Here is a 12,435-nt window from a genome sequence, read left to right on the forward strand (position 1 = left end):
GTTACCGCTGCCTTGGAAACCACAGGGCTGTCCTGTGCTTTCAGGGTTTCTCTTCATAAGGGAAGCTATAAGCAGGAGGGGAATTTATAGGTCAGTATTAAATCGTATATGTGTATGTGTGTGTCACCAGCTAAATGGTAAGCCCTTTGAGGAAACTCACCCTCCACCATCGAATTGATTCTTACTCACTGTAGGACTCTGTAGTCCACAGAACTGCAACACAGGGCTGCCAAGGCTGTCTCCATAGGAGCAGACTGGCACATCTTTCTCTGGTGGGTGTGGATGGGTTTAAACCATTGATCCTTTAGTTGGCAGCCCAATGCTTCACTCACTGTACTAAGGAAGGGGCCTTGTATTTCCAGCTTTGTACCCTCAGCACCGACTGCCATGCTTGGGACGGGGTGATTGTTAAAAGCCCTGGGAAAAGCTGCAGACTAGGAGTCTGGCCTTCATGGGATCGTGATCAAGTCATGCCATTGATGGACAATGTCTTCTCAACTCACAGAGACCGTTGCGGGGATTTTAGCAGCAAGGAACCAGGAATCTAGAAGATGGGAAGGAAATGGTTATTATTAAACAATAAATTCAAAATTGAGTCAAGGTTGGAAACCACTTTTCTCTCCTCCAGCAGCAGCAGCAGCCCATTCCCATCGGACTTCTCGCAGAGCAGATCAATGACAGATTTTGCTGTGTAGTTGAACTTAATATCAAATAGCAAGCTTGCATATTTGTCTTCAACGACCTGACCATTTCCCCCCAATACTTGATTCTTCTAAACTAAGCAGAGAGTTCCTAAGAGCCCTTAAAACAGGGACCCACCATCCATCTGTCATTGTGTCACACTGGGGTCATTTGTGTGTGGCTCTGATGATGGAAGCTATGCCTCTGGTATTTCAAATACCAGCAATGCCACCCATGGTGGACAGGTTTCAGCAGACCTTCCAGACTAAGACAGACTAGGAAGAAAGGTCTGGCAATCTACTTCCAAAAATTAGCCAATGAAAACCTTATGGGTCACAGCCTATCATCATCTGAAGGGATCAGATGCTGGAGATCATGTTTGGTGACACAGAAGGGCAGCGAGGGTGAGAGAGCATGTTGCTCAACTTGACTGGCACAACAGTTACACTGATGGTCTTGAACATGATGTTGACCGTGAGGATGATGTAGGATCAGGCAGCATTTAGTGGTGTTGTACATGAAGTTACCATGAGTCAGAGTCAACTCAATGGCCTCTATCTACCCACCTACTTATCTATCAATCATAATGATAAGCAGAGGTATTAATCCCAAGTTGCAAATGTAGAAACTCAGACTCGAATAAGCTGGATTTACTTTCCTGAGTTCACACACCTGATAGGAACATTGTAGAGTTGGGAATTGGCCTCAGACCTTCCTGGGCCTAAACCCCATATCCTTATTCACTGAGCCTGCATTCTGGGAGGTTGGTAAGAAGCTCTCCCTGGAGTGCAGAGACCCTTTTGAAAGGCTAAGGTTCTTCCCTCAAGGAAAGGTCTCCGGACTAGAAGATGCCGGTCTCAGGTGATGAATGTCTCGGGTATTCTGGAGGTGTGACACCACCTTGGGTGCTGGGGTACTCAAAGAAGTTCATGAGAGCCCCACGTTCCTTTCTACTCCCTTCATTCTCTCCTCCTCAGAATAGATGGGCCTGTAACACAAAACAAAGTTTTCCACGTCCATCACCCAGACATCTAGACACAGGGCAAACAAAAACACAGTTTCATTGCTTACAACCCTTTTGAGAAGTAAGAGGCACCCGGTACAATACAAAGGATGTTGACCACCTTCCAGTTAAGTAGCTTCCAGAGGGTCCACAATTTCTTCCCTCTCAGCCCCAATCTCCTTCAAGAGAATCAGTGCATTCATAATGCTGGTGCTGAAATGAATAATTAAACCACATCACAACATGAAATATGCCCCATGCACCTGTACTGATTTATCAAAGGTACTATTGCCTCTTGCATCTATTTTATTTCCATAAAGATTCTCCTTTAGCCAATATTGCTCTATCTTCATTACGACATCTCCTTTAAAGGTTATCCCTGAAAGAGCCTGAAATTTCATCTCCATTGTCAGCTGGAGAACTCTAGAGATGAGTTTAGTGAGTACTTACTAAACAACGATAGCCTGTATTATTTAGGGTATTAAGTTTGGTTGCTAAAACAGAGACTCCAAATAACTGGTTAAATGACTTCAAATTGTACTTTTCTTTCTTTTAACAATCTTGAGGAAACTTTCTGGGGTTGGTGTGGGTGCTCCATATAACAGAAAGCCCACATGTCTTCTTTCTATCTTGTTTCTCTACCATCGTTACATGTTCTCTTTTGTTTCATAAGAATATAATACTTAGCTATGATTATAGAGTCCTGAGGTATGGTAGTAACATAATCTCGTGTCAACTTGAGGCTATTAAGAGTGAAGGGGTGGAGTCTAGCCTGTCAATCAGGTCACAACTTGATGATGCTTCCTTGTGGGCCTTCCCATAAGGATTCTGGGAACTTCCTCTCTTTCTCTCTGTCTCTGTCTCTATCTCTGTCTCTTCTCTTTCTCTCTGCTTCACCTTCCCGGTGAAGAGACACACTCAGGAGCTGAGGAACCACGTGGAGAGGCTTCCATCACTACTGGATCCACAAGACTTTCCACCCACTGGCCTGAGATCTTCCTGTATTCGCTATCATCGCATGTGCTGCGTGAGTCTGTAGAGGAATTTATGGACTAAGATCAGACATATGGGCGAATATCAGACTTACAAATTGTCAGTAAAAACATGATTGAAGCTACATCTTGGTCTCTGCTTGAATTGGGCAGGCAGGTAAAGTGGCTGCTCCACACAGGATGATGCAGGCATGCCACTCAGCTCCTTAAATACCATACCATCTACCCTGCCTCGGGGCCTTAGCCCATGTTCCCGGGGCCTGGAATGACCTTCCCCATCTCTTTGCCATCTACACGTCTCTGTACCCTTAAATATCATCTAAAATATCATTACCTAGGGAAAATTCTCCCACACTCCCTTAACCCTCACCTCAGAGTCCATAACCCACCCCCACTCCTAAATCTCATCCCAGACTCCCCCAATCCCCACCCCAGATTCAGTGGGATCTCCCTAGTACTCTCATCATTTCCTAACTGTCCCATTCACAGATTTTAATTATATATGGACGAGGGGCATTGTCTGAGCAGTATCTTTCTCCCCTTAAATGATAAGAACCCTGAGATCAGAACCAAGTCCCATTTCTCTCACTCCTGAATGTCCAGCACCTGGTGGAGGACCTGGCTCAGTCAATACACATCGACTGAATGAATGAGCCTGGTGTCAGACCCGAGGGCGCAGGGGTCATCTGCAGAGCACAGCGCTGGCCACCAGAGAGCTGGACCTCGGTAGGACCTTGACAAAGGGCAGCCCGGTGAGGGTAGGATGCAGAGACTTGGATAGAACCATAGTCAGCTGAGGGGTCAGCTAAGAGCCACTCAGAAATATTTGAGGGGACACAAGGAGGGAGGCTTTGCTTGCTGGGGGCTCTCCTGTTTCCATCTGGATTACACATGTGGAAACAGTCTCATTTAATTCGAAAACCACCTTCGGGGGCAGGGTTCTTTGCTTTAATCTGCAACTCACAGCTGTGAAAACAGGCCCCGAGATGGGTGCAAATCACTCAAGGTCACGCAGAGTCAGGTCTGCCCTTCTGCATTGCCTGTCCTCATTCCACATGTTCAGTTTGGCTCTGAGAAACAATGAAGAGGAGGGGCTGGGAGGAGCTCACCAAGCATTTCCCTGCAAAGACTCAAGTGACAAGTGTTTCCAGTTGGAGCTGCAGGGGGAGGCCTTTTCCTCTGCAGGAATGCCTCCGTGGCTGATTCCAGCCCCTCCTCTGAAGGCCCCTGCTCATTGTGCCTGACACTGCCTGCTCTTTCAGGATACTTGCTCTCACGCATGCTCTCTCGAGTCTTCTGTACTCAGAGTCCCGGCTCTTCAGACCTTTGAAGACTGCTCTCGGTGTTGCCTTGAACCGCCTCTCTTCCAGCCTAAAAGGGAATTTTTTCTCTGCCTTTACTCATAAACAAGTAGGCCTTGGGGCCCTGTCTTCGGGACACACTTCAGTATATCTGTACCCCTCAAGGGCAGCAGCCCAAAGGGCTGAATGAACTCGACTTTCTGGAGGGCCATTGAATGTGTCTCCATTTGTTTCATGCAGCCATCCCACTTCCGGGAGTTTCTCCCAAGGCAGAACCAGGCAGATGCTTAACGATGTCTATCAGATCAATGCCTTTTTTACTGGTAGAGATCTTTGAAATAGTGAAAAGTTGGAAACAATCAAATATCCCATAATAGGGGGTTGATAAAGTACATGGGGGCACAGCTCTATAATGATCTACAGTGTGGTCATTAGAAATGATGACAGAGGCTTATTGATGATGGAATATGCCCCGCAGGGTTAAAACATGGGATGTAAAGACAATTGTATAAAAGACTTACATTTGTGTAAAAATAGGCTTTTAAAATAATTGTTGTTCATTCAGCAAACATGTTTTGAGTGGGTGCCCTTCATCCGGTGGGAAGTTCGAATTCATCCTGAGGTGCCTTGAAAGAAAGGCCTGGCAGTCTACGACCCAAGGGTCACAGCAGACACTGGAACCTGTGGAGTACCAGTCCTGAACGACATGGGGCTGCTGCCACTTGGAAGTGACTAATGGTAGCTGATGCCCTGTGAGCAGGGCGAGGGTGATGGACAAAACAAAGCCGATTTGAAATCACCAATCCATTCTCTGTGGGTGATCGCGTCAGTCAGTAGCTCAAGTTCTCTGGTCCACAGTTACCGCATTGATCAAGAAAAGGGACAGTAACAGTATCTGCAGAGAGATAAATGAGTTCATGCATGACTATGAACTCAGAGGTTAAGTCTCATCCCTTACTCGCTGGCTCATTGGAATGTCTTCTTGGGGGTCTAAGAAAGAATCTTGTCATAAGATACTAGATGTCTCAAAAAATATATATATATATATACACACACACACTAGATGTCTCACAACGAGATGTGTCACCACAACAGCTAAGAGCATCCTCATTGCCATGGGGCACTGTGGTTTACATAAAAGCCCTGCGGCTGGGGCTCAAGTTTTCATTGCAACACAGTGACTGTACAACCCAGGGCAAATCACACAGTCACTCTGGTCAGCTGGTTAATTCGTCATTCAATAAACATGCATTGAGCACCTTCTATGGATCTTCTGGAAACCTACAAGGCTCTGTAGTACCAATTCCTTCCAACCTGCTCGTCCTCTGCTCTGACCTTGTCCCTCACAATACTGGTCTCCTGGAAGGTCCCCAGACATGCCAAATGTTCCCACCTCAGGGCCCTTGCTGTTGCTCTTCCCTCTGTCTAAACGGCGTTCTGTCTTGACAAGATGCCTGCATCCTTCCACCTTTCAGGTCTCAGTTTGTATAACTTCTCTCAGAAAGGCCCTGACATCTTAGACCTCCTGCCCATTACTGAGCTGTCATGTCGTCGTAAGCATTTATCACCATCAAACACAATCCAAGTGGTTTGTTTTCTGGTTTATCCCATCTTCCCCACTACGATGTCAGCTCCCTGAGAGCAGGTCCTAGTGTGTCTAGTTCGCTCCTGTCTCCTAAGTGAAGTGCAATGCCTAGCACGTAACCATTTGCTATCAAGATGATTTCGACTTTGGGTCACTCCATGTGTGTCTGAGTGGAGCAGTGCTCCGAGGGCTTTCAGGGACTGATTTCTCTGTGGTAGATTGCCAGGCCTTTCTTTGGTGGGACCTCCTATTGGACTGCTTTCGCTGAAAACATTAGGCTCCCAGCACATCGTATCGTCATAAGTGTTTAATAAATGCCCATTGGGTGAATGAATAAGCAGATGCATGGCTGTGCCAGGCACTAAATCCAAGGCATATATAATGTCTATGATCCCTAATTTCCAATGTCTTCGGTTTCTCCATCCTCCCAAAAGGAATTATTTGTGTCCCTGTCTCACCTGAAAATTATTTGTCCTTAGGAAACCTGCATCATTTAAATATGCACACCCCACACCCCCTTTTCAGATCCTTTATCAGGGACACTTCTCAGCCAGAATGCTGAGTAATTATCCTTTTGAAGCCACAAGCATTCCAAATTTTGATTAAGTATTTCTCCAGCTTTTAAAATTCAGGCCAGACGATCAGGCAGTGTGTTGGGCATCACCCGGTGCAATGATTGACCGAGAGGGACCTCACCCTCCTCTTACTTTGCAGCTATTTCCTTGAGTATTTTGATCCGGTGAGAAGTATGACCTTATTGATTTGCTCTGCTCCACTCACCAACAGCCTCATCTGCAAGAGCAGGAATCTTTATGGCTTCAATAATTTCCCGGAGTGCAGAGAACTCTTCTGTATTTTTTGCTTGGTGCTTGGCAGTCGTGTAAATTTTTTATGAACGCAGAGGTTAAGTCTCATCCCTTATTCGCTGGCTCACTGGGGGTCTAAGAAAGCATCTGACCCTTCTGTCTTCTCATGTCCTACGCACCCAAATTCCAGGAGGGGGAAAACTCAATCGCTGACAGCCAGTCGATTGCAACCAGAAAAGGGGCAGGGGAGGTGTTGCTGGGCGGTGGGGAGAAAGAGTGAAGGCATGGAAGGAGAAAGAGGGAGCTAGGAGGAAGAGAGGGAAGGAGAGGCTGAGATGAAGAGAGAGGGAGAGAGAAGGAGTAATAGAGCAGACAGAATTTTGAATTTTGGCGCTAAGTTCTCGCTAAGTTTTACTGAAAAGGAAAACACGGGTCAGAAAGGTTTTGTGACCTGCCTGCAAGAGCCCATCACTGGGAATGGCTCTTTTGGCTCTGCTCGGTCTTTGGTGCTCTTCACCCACATTCTGATCTCCTCCTGACACAGTAACATGTCCCATAAGCCCAGGGGACACATTGTGACCCATGAAAGGTGAGTGCACGTGACCTGTAAGAGCTGGTGCTTGTCATCATGCTTCCTCTACCTGTGTCCGAAGTGAGTACAGTAAACCTAGCAGGACCCACTCGTGCGACCTCCTGAGCTCATGGTTTCCTGATCATTGCCTCCCCCGTCTGTCTCCCTCACTAGACTGTGAACTCTTGGAGGAGGGCAGAGGTCACACCTTAGTCCTCTCAAGTTCTGGCTCATGGTCTATGTCAAGTTATTATTGGATGAATTAATTGAGGGGCAAAGGATGTGATTTAATCTTGCTATTCTCTCGGATTTGGCTTCCAACATCCTAACATCGCCACTCTTCAGAGGGGGAAGAGTGCCAGACCAAGTCCCCGTGATCCGGCTGAGCTGAAACTTTGGGAAAGGTGCTTATTCTGTAAATGTACCTGCTAGAGGTGGGAAGTTGTTTAACACCTGTGAACCTCATGGGCTGGGAGAACAGAGACGCCATAGTCAAGCCTGTTGTCATCAGTCAATTCCGCGACTCGGAGTGACCCAATAGGACAGAGCAGTCGGGTTTCCAAGAGTGTAATCTTTATAGACACAGACTGCCACATCTTTCTTTCCCTACCGAGTAGCTGGGGGATCCAAACTGCCAACCTTTTGGTTAGTAGACGAGTGCTTCATCACTGCACCACCAAGGCTCCTCATCGATCTTATCTGTGTCACAGGGGGGCCTACCACTAAGATTGACACTTAGCAGGAACAGATGCCACCTACCCAGCGGGTACCGCCCTCATAGAAGCTCCAGAGCACGATCATGCCAGTGAGGATCTCTCCGTTCACTGTTTGTGTTTCAAACATAACACATCTGATACAGCCAGCAGGAGCCCAAAGCTTAGCTCCTGATGGCCGAGCTGAATCACATGCAAAGTGTCCAGTGAGTCTTCGTGTGTCTCCAGCAGCATCAGCACCATCGATCTGTTGAAGTAGCAGCAAGTCAACAGCCTCTAATGGTCGCCTCCCCCCCTCTGTGACCCTCCTCCCCATGTCAGCGCCTACACAGAGCCTGGGTTTTCGGGGTTGGTTTCCTCCACCGCATTTGCCATAATCCATATTTTCTGCTTTAAATATTTATAGCCGTCTTGGAGGGAGAAATGAAAACCACTCTTTTTAAGAGGCCTTCTAATTTTATTGTAACAACCAAGGTCACAGCAATGGATGCTCGGCAACAAACAAATCTCCTGATTTTCAGGAGAATCGGGGGCAGGAATCCCACATTCCCTTCACCCAGCCATGTTCACTGCTCCTAATCAGGGGATCTAGCCGGGAAATGAACAGTTTCAAATATTTTTCTGATGATAAAAAGCTACACGAACCTCGGGACAACTCTAGCATATCTTCCAAAATGTTTAGAAAGTAGCTGCAAGGTTAATTCCAGTTTCGGTTAATACACACGAAGGTCTATTCCAAGCAGAACTTGTTGAAACACGTTTCTGAGATCAGCGCTGGCTGCAGACAAGCTCTCTCAGTAATGCGCTCACCTTGGTCCTGTTGGGTCCTTTCAAAATAAAGGTCCAATCCAAACAGTGGCTTCTGAGGGACTCTGCTGGAGCAATGAAATTCAAGGCAGAGAGGTCAGCTGCGAAGGTTACCTCGACTGACTTTGAGGATTCCCAAGGGGTCATCTTGATGGATTTTCTTGAAGGACGCAGGCTGAAAGAGTAGCTTATTCTGAAGAAGTATCAAGAAAATTGGAAACCATATTGGTGAAAGAAAAAAAAAAAAGGTCAGGAAAGTTGTGCTGAGAATTTTTTCCCATCACAACCATGCACCTGATCGTCCTTTCAAGGATTAACGAGGATTGTACTGTGAGAACGGTGTTGGGAAACCTTGTCCCATCCACCCTACAGCCCAGACCTTGCCATTTCCTTTGGTTTAAAAAACTCAAAGAACGCTTAAGAGGAATACAATTTGAGTCCCCCAGGGATGCCAAAACTGCAGTGTTAACACGGTATAAATACAACAGTTCAGGGTTAGAGAGATGGAAATCAGAAGTGTGTAGACCCAGAGGGAGGATAGACTGAGAAACAAGAGCTTCACTTTTTGATATTTTTGTTTAATAAAGGTATGTGTGATTTTATACCCAATGCTTTTTGGCTTACCCTCATAAAGTTCATTTTGAATCCACATGCCCCATCCTACCCCAGACAACAATGAAAATCTGAACCCATTGCCATCAAGTTGATTTGAATTCTTAATAAATAGCCCTATCGGATGGAGGAGAATTGCCCTGTTGAATTTCCAAAGCTATCAATCTTTACAGGAGCAAATTGTCACACCTTCCTCCCACAGAGTGGCTGATGGATTCAAAGCATTAACTTTTGGTTACCAGCCAAGCACTTAACTATGGGGCCACCAGAGAGCCACAACCCAGCAATTATTATTTAAAAATTGGTGTCTAATCTTCCAAATCTTTCTTGTAAACTGAGGATACATACAATTTCTTCCTAAAATAGGATTATATTATATATATTGTTTTATAACCTTGTTTTAATTTTTTTCCAAATGATATCATGGAGGGGTGTGTGCGTGTGTGTATATAACCCATGCCGTAGTTCTATTGACTGCACAATAGTCTATTGCATTTATTAATTTATTAATCTCCTATTAGTTGAAAAAGTAGGCTGTCTCCACTAGATTATGATTATTTTAATTTTTAAATTTAATTTTGATTAAAACATACACAACATACACTTATTCATCAGTTTCTACATGTACAATTCAGTGATGGTGTTTATATTTTCACATTGTATCACCCATCTCCTTATCTATTCATACCGTTTTACCATCTCAAGCTTGGACTCCCTACCTCTGAAGTGACTTGCCGGTGCCGTAGAGCGCCTGTCGACCATTTGAGCTCATGTGGAGAATTCTCTACTAATTTAGCTCAACCTTTGTCTAAAGATGACTTTGGGGGATAATTTTGGTTTGTGGATGCTCATTATTCCTTTTTAAAATAATTTAAGTTTCCAATGTATATCCCTGTATAAACAGATGCTCTTCACTTACTTTCCTTTCTCAGCAATGTCTTGATGCACCAGGGCAAAGGGTCTTTGGTGCACCGGGGCAAAGGGTCTTTGATGCACCCGGGCAAAGGGTGTGGGTCTTTTAAAGATCCCACTCCAATTCACATTGCCAAAAAAATGAATGGAAGTGCCTATTTCCTTATAATTTCATGGGCCTTGAGTATTATCAAGCTCCACATTTTTGACCAGATGATCGCAGGAAAAAGAGAGATTATCAATGGATGTTTCATCTTTAATACATTTGATTAATACTATATTTATATGTTTATTAAACATGCTCTTTTTTTTCCTCTTTTCTTAATTGACACATTGAAGGATCTGGCTCCTTTTTTTCCATTGGAGTAATAAGTTGCATAGTCATATCACATCACACATGCAACAAGTCTTCTCAGGATGTTCTTTGTCTTTTACCTTTCTCATGCTGGTCGTGTACAGATTTTAAATTCTGTCCAATAAATTTGACCAGTGCCTTTTCCTCTAGTGAAAGGAAACTTTATTTACTTACTCTTACAGAAATTTGTATTTACTCATTTGCCTTTATTTTAAAGATCATTTTATTGGGGGATCTTACAGCTCTTATAACAATCCATACATCAATTGTATCAAGCATATTTGTACATATGTTGTCACCATTATTTTCTAAACATTTACTTTCTATTTGAACCCTTGGTATCAGCTCTTTTCCCCCTCCCTCTCCCTTTCCCACCCTTGTGAGCCCTAGATAAATTATAATTATTTTCATATCTTATATCAACCGCTGTCTCCCTTCCCACACAGTTTCTGTTGTCCATCCCCCTGGGTGAGGTGTGTGGTCATGTGTCAATCATTGTGATTGGTTTCCCCTTCCTCCCCTTCTTTTCCCACCTTCCCTCTACCCTCCTGGTATCTTTACTCCCATTTCTGTTCCCGAGGGGTTTATCTGACCTGGATTCTGCGTGTTGTGAGCTCTCATCTGTACCTGTGCACATGCTCCAGTCTAGCCTGAAGTGAGAGGCAGGACTGGGGTCATGATAGTGGGAGGTGAGAAAGCCTCAAGGAACCAGAGGAAAATTGCATTTTTCATCGGTGCTATACATCCACTGTGTCAAGCACATGTGTACATATGTTGCCATCATCCTTTTCAAAATATTTCTTTCTACTTGAGCCCTTGGTATCAGCTCCTCAGTTTTTACCTTCCTCCCCCACCCTCTCGCCCTTATGAACCCTTGATAAATTATATTATTATTAATTATTATTTTCATTGCTTACATGATCCGCTGTCTCCCTTCACCCATATTTAATAACCCTGTGTGTGTGTGTAGGGCTGTTGTATATTTATCATTGTGATTGGTTCCCCTTTTCTCCCCCCACTTTCCCCCTATCCTCAAGTATCACTACTCCCATTATTGTTCCCGAGGGGTTCAGCAAGATAACTCTTGAAATGCCCTTTTTCACAATGAATGCAATAACATTCCTCTTGATTTTGTCATTCCTGGCATAGTAAACCATATTATTTTCTATTTCAAAATGGCCAATACCAGTTCATTTCAGTTCACTAATGCCTAGACTATTGATCCTTATGCATTCCACTTCATTTTTAATGACTTGCTATTTTTCTAGATTCATACTTAGTACATTTCAAGTTCAATTCTGAATTGATGTTTGTAGCTGTGTCTTCTCAGTCGTACCCCATCAAGCAAATGAAGGTCCCGAAGGCTTTGCTCCCACAGGCTTTCCTCCATCGATGGCATTATGGGTGACTCTGCTTTGAGAAGGCAGTTCTTCCTCAGTCATATTGTAATACCTTCTGATCGGAGGGGTTCATCTTCTGGCGCAATCTCTGACAATGTCCTGCCTCTATTCGTGAGGTTTGCGGTAACTGACCATGTTGCGATGCTATCCATAGGGTCTTTGGTGGCTGAGTCCCCCAAATGAGCACCTATTCCTTCTTCACAGTCTATTCTTGGTCTGGAGCTCTGCCCACACCTGTTCACATTGGGTGACCCTGGGGTATTTGAAAACCAGTGACATAGCTTCCAGCACCAAAGCAACACGCAAGCCACCACAGTGTGGCAAACTGACAGGCAAGTGGTAGAGAAGAGGACATGGCATGAGGGTATCACTGCTGATGCCAAAAGGGAGGACACCAGAAAGATGTTTACCTGGGTTTTATAAATTTTCAAAGGCATTTGGCTGAGTCGATGTTAAACTATAGACAACAGTTACAAAAGTGGAAATTTCAGAACATTTAATCATGCTCATTTGGAGCTTGTACAAGAGACGGTTGTAAGAACAGAACAAGGAGCTACCGTGTGGTTTAAAAGGAGGACAGGTCTATGGCCACAGTGATAGCCTTTCCCTGTACTTTTGCAAGCTGCCGGCTGAGCAAATGATCTAAGAAACCAGACAGTTAGGAAAAGAACGTGACATCAGTACTGAAGGAAGGCTC

General features: G+C 44.7%; 1 long non-coding RNA gene across 1 annotated transcript in view; it reads right to left on the minus strand.

The window, feature by feature from the left end:
* The window catches only part of LOC123521213, a 5,940-nt gene extending 3,588 nt beyond the window's left edge, over positions 1-2,352 (minus strand). The window contains exons 1-2 of the long non-coding RNA XR_006679680.1: positions 1,354-2,352; positions 504-544 (exon numbers count right to left, since the gene is read on the minus strand). This is a non-coding gene — a long non-coding RNA (uncharacterized LOC123521213). The remainder of the gene's footprint in view (positions 1-503; positions 545-1,353) is intronic.
* Between the last annotated feature and the right edge of the window lie 10,083 nt (positions 2,353-12,435).

The sequence above is a fragment of the Echinops telfairi genome, unplaced genomic scaffold (genome assembly GCF_000313985.2).
Source record: "Echinops telfairi isolate 266 unplaced genomic scaffold, ASM31398v2 ScPeMD7_5;HRSCAF=22, whole genome shotgun sequence".
NCBI lineage: Eukaryota > Metazoa > Chordata > Mammalia > Afrosoricida > Tenrecidae > Echinops > Echinops telfairi.